Source organism: Macrobrachium nipponense, chromosome 4, assembly GCF_015104395.2.
Source record: "Macrobrachium nipponense isolate FS-2020 chromosome 4, ASM1510439v2, whole genome shotgun sequence".
Classification (NCBI taxonomy): domain Eukaryota; kingdom Metazoa; phylum Arthropoda; class Malacostraca; order Decapoda; family Palaemonidae; genus Macrobrachium; species Macrobrachium nipponense.
The window spans coordinates 128163466-128173645 of NC_061100.1; the positions used below are offsets into that span (position 1 = coordinate 128163466).

General features: G+C 38.2%; 1 protein-coding gene across 10 annotated transcripts in view; it reads right to left on the minus strand.

Moving 5' to 3' along the window:
- Positions 1–10180, minus strand: part of LOC135211169 (chitin synthase chs-2-like) — a 115248-nt gene that overhangs the window by 94381 nt on the left and 10687 nt on the right. The window lies entirely within an intron of this gene.

Genomic DNA, 10180 nt, shown 5'->3' on the forward strand with positions numbered 1-10180 from the left:
GTGCTTTCCTTATTTTTCCTGGTATAGTTTTGGGCACTATTAATCTACCTCTGCTTGCTCTTTCTGATATTTTTAGTTCCATGATATTTTCTGTTATTCCTTCTATCTGTTTCCATGCCTGAATTATCATGTAGCGTTCTCTTCTCCTTTCTAGACTATATAATTTTAAGGATTGTAGTCTTTCCCAGTAGTCTAGGTCCTTAACTTCTTCTATTCTAGCTGTAAAGGACCTTTGTACACTCTCTATTTGTGCAATATCCTTTTGATAGTGTGGGTACCATATCATATTGCAATATTCAAGTGGACTACGAGGGTTAAGAAAAATATCAACAATGTATCGGAAAAGTTACTCTAAATTACGACGAACAGCAACGATACTCGGATGGTTTAATTAAAATAGAAGTTGCCCTATATAACTTGTAAAAGAGCGATAGGGTTATTCAGAAGAAATGAAACGCTCATTCAAAATCGTGCCAGGTAATACCGTTACTGAAATAATAAACCAATAAGATGTTACTTTAATTAGGTTCAAGGTTTGTGATTTCTGGCATGCAATCCTATATTCTCATCTAACTGACATTTTTCTTAACATCATGAATAGTGTCAGCTGTCACAAAATTAAAGTTTTGATTTCGTTGAACTACATCATCAACTAAATAACGTTGACTAACGAAATTCAATGCAATTAAACCTTAACTCTTAAATAACTTATCTGAAAGTGAGACTCGACTGTTAAATCAAGTAAATTTCCATTACGGGCTCTTCTTTCGAAACGGCTTAGTCACACTCTCAAATGGGAGAAAGGAGTCAGGGTCTAGTAGATTCTCAAATATATTTTACATTACAATCAAGTGTTCACCTTACTGTTCTTTTTTCCCCGAAAGGTGGCGGAATCGCGTGTTTTTAATTAAGATTATGAAAGACGCGCAATAAAAAAAAAAATGGCCACAAAACACACCCCAGATTCTTACCGGTGGCCCGTGGAATGAATGAATGAGCAACTTGAAGCTGACTTTGATTTAGTAGTTCCTTCCGAATAAGCAACTTTTTTTTATGTCGTGATCTGTGCTTACTCCAAAATAAATTGAATTAAATAAAAAGTCTAATTAGGCCAAAGGTTTGAAAGGTGTAACAGGAAGAAAACCACGCAGTTGCACTATGAATCAATTGTCAGGAGAGGGTGGAAAGTAAGGTGGAAGAAAGAGAATACGAATGGAGGTACTGTAAAAGGAACAAAAAACTGTTGCAGCACTGATTATGTTATAGCATAATCACAGATTTATGAATTATATAAATAGGTCATTAATGTCATGTATTGTGGCGAACTTAATCCAATTTTCTTCCAGTCAATATATAGCTAAGACGAAGTTTGTGCTGAGATAATCATTTATTTCATCATTGAATAAACTGCATTCGATTATTATTTGTGACAACATTAAAAGTTCTCGCCTTTCAGCAAATTTAAAACTTTCTTGCACAGAAGGTTTTTTTTTTTATTTTATTTGATGATGCAGCAAAAACTGAATTGATTAAAAGAGGTGCAGAGAACGATCCCACACTCAAATTCCTTAACGTGATCATCCAACCCTACAGATTGCTCAATGCATTCCATAGAGACTTACTAATTTCCCGAACGTTTCCGCACATACGCTCAGTTAACTTTCACTGCTGTCCATCCACTGGACCTCTTTGGTTAAATTCAAGAACCAAAACATAAACAGTTATCTGAACTCTAGATATGGTATATCACCATAGTAGAGAAAAGAATTATGACATAATTAACTATCACTGTTGCTCAATCTCGAGGACTACTTAACCAGAGGTCAAAAACCTTTGAAGATTTCAGTATAACTTAATCAAAAAATAAAAGCGGTAAAAGACACCAAAGAGAATATTCTACGAGAAAAAGTAAGTAACAAAGGTACAAAATTCACGAGTTCCGCTCAACGAAGATTGCGTCCTGCTAAAAGTGCATCGGTGCTATTCGCTGACCTTTACCACCAAACCAATGTATCAGATATGGAAGCACGACCGTGACTGGAAATGTATTTTCCTTTTATCCGTAAGCAATGAATGCTAGTCTGCACCGGCATTTCATATTTGAATTAAAGAATGTGGGGGGCTTTCTATGGCGCTTGTAAGCGTCTATCTTAGTGGAATCTTCGATAAGTAGTTTATCTACGCAATTACAATCACGAATTCAAAGATAAAGGAAGAGAGAGAGAGAGAGAGAGAGAGAGAGAGAGAGAGAGAGAGAGAGAGAGAGAGAGAGAGAGAGAGAGAGATGTATCAAAATCCCTAACAAACACACTCAAGAAGCAGAAATAAACAAATGAACTAAAAGACTATGAAACCAAACTTTCGTCTCGTCGACAGGCAGAAAAGTGGACTCTTTAAAAGGTCGTGCAATTGCATCTGAAGGTCTAACGAAGCTATGCAAGAATTCTGGAGGGGGAAGGAAGGGGGAGAGAGAAGGTGAAGGGGGGAGAGGCAGAAGGCCAAGTAGCTGATCTGATTGTGGCAGCTAACTGAGCCTCTCTTTACTTTCATTAACCAACCCATTTTTCGGGCACTCTTTACTAAACCGCCTCCAACACACTTACCGATGTACAATCTGCGTAGAGTTACGAAACGTAACTACCTAGGAGGGAGTTGCTCCGACATGGGTTAAAAACCGAATAGATTTTAAAAGATATCAGGAGCTTTGGTGTCGTTGCTTTAAAACTGGATCCTTTGACATTTCAAGTAACCTGCTGTCACCTAAGATTATTCCGGCTATACTTTAGAATTCAAAATAACTAACTCGTATTCAACATGACGCGACATTGTTATGGTAGTCTACCGACTATAGAAATGGAAAGCATAGGTTCCCCACTGGATATGAACCCCCAAACCCATCGTTAGTACCTCCTCCTCTTCCACCCCCTCCAGAAGTTTATGAACGGAGTCCAGGCGTGGAATGTAGGTCACAGACATTGCCACGGATGGTCGATTTCCCGCAGTGAAACTCGATAGATTTCGCCTTCTATCGCTTCCTCCGCTGGCAAACTTTGATGTGGTGGGGGGCCCCTTATAGGGGTGAGGGTTGAGAAGTATTTCCTTAGCTGTCTGAGGACTCTGAAAGGAAAATGACTTGGCTTGAAAGTAACAGCTCTGGTATTGTATATTTTCTAATACCAAAATTGTTTGCTATTCCTTTAACGTAGACATTCTTGAAGAGGTTCTAGAAGGAATTAGTTCAAGATCCCTTGTTTAAAAACACAAAAACTACTTAATCTTTAAACCAAAAAAATATAGAAAAATACGGCATCAGACAGAAATGCTCAGCTTTCAGACACTGGAAAAAAAAACATCAACTCCCACTGAAACATTTTTTTTTTATCTTTCCTCTTTCATCCCGGTAAAGAATCTGCCACTGAAACATCTTGCATCTTTAACGACATGAATGAATGCTGACCATTCGTTGCGAATGTATTACGCAGAGAGATAGCCGTATGTAGACGAGGCACCTTAGCAAAAGGAAAAAAACCCGTAGGTTTTTGCGACGAATGACGAGTTTCTCAGTACAGCTATACGAGGGAAAACCCAACGCAGGTGAAGTCATTCAATTGATGTCACGACTATAGAAGTCATTAGTTTTCAGCGTGACATTAGAATGAATGAGCAACACGACGTTCTGCCATATAAAGTCCCTTATTCAGGTGATAGGGGAGGCTATTAATTGTAGTCCTTCGTTTTTAGGAGGTCGTGTCTAAGTGGAATGAATATACCTAGTGAGTGGAAGGAGCCAAGAAGGCTTTTAGCCTATGGAAAACGTAGGCAGAGAGAGAGAGAGAGAGATGAAACATATGTCAACATGATGTGACTGCACGCTCATTTAAGAACTTGAGAATTTAAGCACTTACCACATTAGAATAGTCATTGTCTCCACATTAGTAAGGAATCTTTGCAATGAGTTTGTCATTTCTTGGAATTTCGCCGGTTGACCACCATTAAAAGCTGAATTGTGTCAGAAGCACGAATCAATCCATAAATTCACAAAAGGATGTCATTTAGGTAATGAGGAGTCGTGAACTTCCCTTAATCGGAGTTAGTTGCTCAGAAAGGTCACAGTCGAACGAAAGTGAGATTAAGTTGAGAAGTGTAAGACAAAAGGGAAAGGTACGGACAGACAATTGGGCATAGTAGGAAAAAAAAGTGAGGCGCGCTCATCTCTGCCTGCATGAAACCCACAAACGAATAAAGAAAAAAATGTTTTTTTTTGTGTACGAATATCACAATACCGCTAAAACTCATTGTTAAAAATAAGAAGATAGGTAAACAAATAAAATTGGAAATGATTTTTAAAAAAGCATCAACAGCCGTACAACGATTTAACTAATAACAATGACACTATTACGTCGTTATCAAGAGATAAGAGAGTCGAACGTAACATTGAAGACAGATAACCTGATAAACAAAACTTGAGTTCGTGCAACTTTCATAGGTCGTAGCGGACTCTTAAGAATAGAAAACGACTTTGGCATCGATACTGGAAAAACGTTGGTTAAAAAAAAGGGCAACATTTTCATACATTTTTAAGAAACGCTTATACACTTTACACCATCACGTCTTACGTTTATAACATTATTTTTTGTAAGTCGTGAGGAAAGTCAGTTTCCTGAGACAGCAATACAAAATATACCAGACGATAAAGAAGGCCGAAATTGTCTTTCATACGTTGTGAGTTTTCCTCCCTCAAGAAACCTGCGGTGAAAGCTAGCTTAGTCAAGGAAGCAAACTTAGATGTTTGTAAGCCATAAGCAAACCAGCTGCTGACTGCCTCCGGATATCCACATCTTGCAATAAACATGGTAGGTATGGTGGCCTAATTAGACAGGTATAGATACTATAAATACATTCAGCAAACTGAGAGAGAGAGAGAGAGAGAGAGAGAGAGAGAGAGAGAGAGAGAGAGAGAGAGAGAGAGAGAGGTTTACACGAAAGAGGGTTTGCTACTAGAAATAAACGACCTTTTGGAAGAAGACTGAACTTCCAGTCTGCGCAAAAAAAGTATCACACTGGAGTAGAAGAAGGGGGATCCGGAAATGTCCACTGTCTGAACTTTAATCTCCGCTAATCTTTGGGAAGAAGTGGCGGGAGAAACGCCTCAACCTAAATACTGACAAAAATGAAATCGACCAACACACATGACGGAACCCCAGCAGTTGGAATCTCTGCAAAAGTATGTCAGCTTATTGCATTCACAGATTTCGATATCAAGAATTTTCTCTTTTGATTGATGAGGTGCAGAAACATGTTGATTTGGATAACTTATGGATTCGAAAGATCTTTTCCGAGACAGACACGCGTACCAAATATTTTACTTTCAATTTTGCTATATTTTTTCTATTATCATATTAAAGTAAAAGTCTATTGTACCTTAAAGAATCCTGTTTAGTGTACAGCTGAATCTAAAGTACCTTTCTGCTGTGTAAAACTTCTAGGAAAAGCGGGATTTCATTTTTCGTTTGTTCAAGGCAGGAGGGGGCATCTTCCCCCTGAATAAAAGCTATACAAAAAGCCATTCTTTGAAGTTAATCGCTCTACGGAGATACTTATACAAGTACAGATCGCTAATACAGTTTGAAACTTCCAATGTTACACAGCCTTTCTAACGTTACCATATCTTGTACTGTTTACAGCAGTAAGAGCAAACATTCACCGTAAAACTATTTTGAAATTACGTCTTTTGCGAAAGGTAAATACACCTTATGCAATAGGGAGAAGCTACCTTTCTTGTAACCTGAACTTTGTAATTTGGCAAAAAAAAAAAAAAGTCACTCCTATGTACACCCCAAATATATTCTAAACCAAAGCCAATCTTCGAAAAGTTACTTTTGAAATACCAACCGCTAATAAACCTAAGGTCTTTTTGGCATCTAGATTTTACATTACAGTGTCATAGTCTATGGTCGCTGTTTTATCATGCTGTACAGTGAAGTTATTGATTTCTTTTTCCCAGCACTAAACGCATTTTGCTGATTTTGACCGAAAACTCTTTCTCAACCTGGATTTTTGCAAGCATTCTTAAAAACGGGAAACACTCAAAAGGCGTTATATATCTGAATGAAATACACGGGGCATTATGTGAGATACGTTCATTTGAAATGAAGATTTCTTGATTTTCAAAACTAATTACGAGCAACACTTACATTACTTTACATAATTTTACTGGACAAACGCCTATACTTCAAAGAATGCAGCAAGTTCAACTCGTAACTCAGTTCAGTTGACTATCGCTATGAATTCAGTCATGCAAAAGCAAGCATTTCTTGGGTGGTAACACCTAAAGTCAAGGTTAAGAATTCGCTTTCGTTACACATAACAGATCTACGCGAGACAATTACAGTTAAGGTACAACAATAATAATTCTGCAACAATGCCTGTTCGGCTAAATTAATAATCAAAGCAAGTCAGCTTCAACAGCTTCATAATTTAAGTCTTTGTACAGTAAGGTGAGAAGGGGATTTTTCTTCGTTTTTTAAATTCCGCTTTGTTTTCGCACGTTTATTTTAATTGCCTGTACTTACATTATGTTTAAATTACATGAAAATTTAAAAAACACAGATGAGGTTTCCGTTACTGAATTTAATATTGCGAGTTTCACCTTCTGGTCTATTAGCATAGTAATTCGAGCGTACACCCTAAATCTTGATATATAAATCTAACCATTCATATAACTTATTTAGGCGATGCGAGTATTTGAAGATGACAGAGAATGAATGAGTATCCACTTAAATCATAATTGCGAAGCTAAAATAAGTCAGTTGGGTCAGTTGCCGAGAACTTCACGTGGCTCTGAAACTCTCCCACTCGCCTAATATTTAGGACGGTAAAATGAAAGTCCGTCAGTCACACATCTGTCATCTCTTTTCTCTCTTGCCTCTCCTCCTCCTTCTCTTTCGGCCCCGGTGGTCTTTCCCGTCCTTGTCTCTTGACAACAGGCGAAGCGAAGAGCATCAGCTGCCTTGAGAGGCACAACGACAACGACGTATTCACGGGTGAATAAAACCTGCTATTTTTGTTTTCTTCTCTTCACAGTCGCTCCCACTGGATGACTTGGAAAATGACTGATCACACTATAAAATAAGTATCCGCAATTTATCACTGCACTGACATTGCTGGAATTAAAATTGCCCACGATTTAATCCCCAGATGCAAATTCAGAGAGGGATTACTCTGTTTGCCCTTGTTTTCCATTAGTTAGGGCTGAAGAGTCTGCTCCAGCTCTTCGGTCAATTGATCCCACACCCTCTGATTTTACAATGCTTTTATGGGAACATAATGAATCTGAGAGAGAGAGAGAGAGAGAGAGAGAGAGAGAGAGAGAGAGAGAGAGAGGTTGGCAAAACATACGGAGAAATAAATCTCTCCGCCACAACTATAAAGGAAATGTGCGGTGTAGTCCCATTAATCACAGAAATCATTTTTTTTGTTATTTTTGCTGGTAGAAACTCCTTCATTGCACAAAACAGCGGGTTGTTGTAAGAAAGCCATTCACATTATAAATGGCGAACGAACATGGAAGCAAAGCTCTTTCCCTGAACAACAGCAATGGCAAGGAATAAAATGCAAAGGTCATTCCTGTGGAATTCTGCTTGAACACCACCCACGCACAAGTTCCCCGACTGTAAAGATGTCCAGACAAACACAAACATGGCGACTGTTATGGCTGGATTTGTTTATTGTTTTTTCTTTCTTGCCCCTTCTTGATTTGAGACCAGGGACCTGACAAGTACATCGCGGGCCAAACAGGTAAAAGTTGTCTTTACATTCCTTTTTTATCATCCATTAGAAGTCCAAGAACGCCTAAATAAACTGCAATAATTCATGATGTGTTCCTGCCATATGGAGGATACCACAGTGATAATGCAATTCAAAGAAGGTTCTTCGCGAAACAAATCAATGCATTTTGCAGATTCACTGTGCACCAAAAGAAACAGGCTATGCCATTTGTTATATCGCATGCGTATTCTTAAACTATAACCCAAAGTTTGGTTACATATTTGTTTAAAGTAAAAACCAATTTGGAATTTATCCCTCACTTGAAAAATGATTGCATCATAGACCAAAATGCATTCGATTAGGTCATTCCCTGAGCACAAGTTAGCACTTTTCTTCCTTCTTCGCTCATTAATCTCTTGTTCACGCCATAATAAAGAATTACCGAATGCTCTTGTCCTAAAACATCAGTATAAGTACAAACAATATATATTATATATATTATATATATATATATATATATATATCTATATATATATATATATATATATATATATAATATATATATAAAACAAGTTATGGAAGGACCCCATCTTTCTCTTATGCACAAAACGAAGTTTTTTGAAATTGTGCCTAAAATTCTGGAATTGCTGGCTAACGGGCATGGGCAACTTGGCATGGATCTCACGGTTCTACGCAGTAAGACAACGGTCTTTACCATCGATGAGAGGAATTTGTTTCCCTGCATAATAAAAAGATCTTTTTTTGTTGATTTCATTTAGCATGTTCCAAAATAGGAAAGTGAACTGTACTTCACATTCACTAACTCCTTCTCTCTCTCTCTCTCTCTCTCTCTACCAAAATATCAAGTTGCAGTAGTATGCTTTGTAGAGTACGTACTGTATATCTATTTCTAAATCACCAAGAAACAATACTGTCATTATTATAATTATAATACTGTTATCATTATTATTACTATTTACAAGCTATTGCCTGCTCCATGGGAAGCCTTTCATGTCTCCAGTCCCATACATAACGGAAATGCAGAAACACGCCAGGTCACACGCTAAGCAAGAGCATTCAATTTAACTGAACGAAAAAAAGAGCACTGGATGTTCATATTCCTTCTGCCATTGAACTTTCAACTTTGAGGGAGTGCACAAGACAGAGTTGCCAACGCCAGAAGCCACCGTCTTTTTTATGAGGACTTGGAAAACGTCAATTTGCTTGCCCCGTAGTGAACCTCCATTCTGTGGCTTTTGCATTTGCTGAAAGCACTGACAAACAAAACGACGATGTCGGAACGCAACGTAAAACAAACGGACCAAAGAAATCCCGACATGGAACGATACATTCTCCAGTGGTCGAGGACACTGCCGCGAACAGTTACTAAATGCAACCGAACGCTTCAATTCTGCCCATTTATTTCTGATCAAATGAGCATTTACGGTCATTAAAGGGGGTTCAGATGGGTTTAATATTAAACAAAAAGAGAGAGAAACGCGTCACAGAATATCTCACTTATGTAGGCCTGTAAATGGATGAATAAAATCAAAATTCGCTACAGACTTCAATCCAAGTTGACGACAAAAGAGTGAACGAATTTTCTTCCAGCCTTCAGATAAATGTTAGACCTGAAACTTTTCATAAGTGCATAGGCATCAGCTTAAATAGTTATGAGACACTTAAGCGAAGAAACCAAGTGGAAGATTTAACGAAGCCCACGAGCATTCTCTCTCTCTCTCTCTCTCCTCTCTCTCTCTCTCTCTCTTCTCTCTCTCTCCCGAGTAACTGTTTCACCAAGGACGAGAACTGACTGCGTGCCCGGAAGTTTTATCTTTTCATATGCATTTTCCCTTTAGTTTTTCACCCTACTTTTCCTACCAGTTCAGTATGCACATTAATGTTACAAAATTAATACAATAACGGTTTATAGATTAGGCTCAGTATCGACAGAATTATGCAGATACGAGTATATATATAACACTGAGGTCGTGGATTTTCTTCTCCAGACCTAAGTATTATTAAATCATTGGCCTGAATCACAGCTGATAAAATTATCAGTAACCTTCATAACACGGACTCATAAATGTAGCCAATGATCACCAATCTCTACAATACAATTGTTATGAACCTCATATATTCGGAGGCTCACTGACAGTGTCAAACTGATTGGATACGATTTCCAACCCCGTGCGAGGCACCTTGGCGCGTTTTGTCAATATATCAACTAAAGCAGTGGTTTCCAACCTGTGGGGCGCCCCCCCCCCCCCACCCCCCCCCCTGGGAGGGCTCAAAGGGCTGCCAGGGGGGCCCCAAATGCTTGATGAAGGGGATAATTATACCTGGAGACTTTTAATTATAATGGAATTCAGAATTTCAAAATACTGAGAAAATATTTCAGATATAAATATGA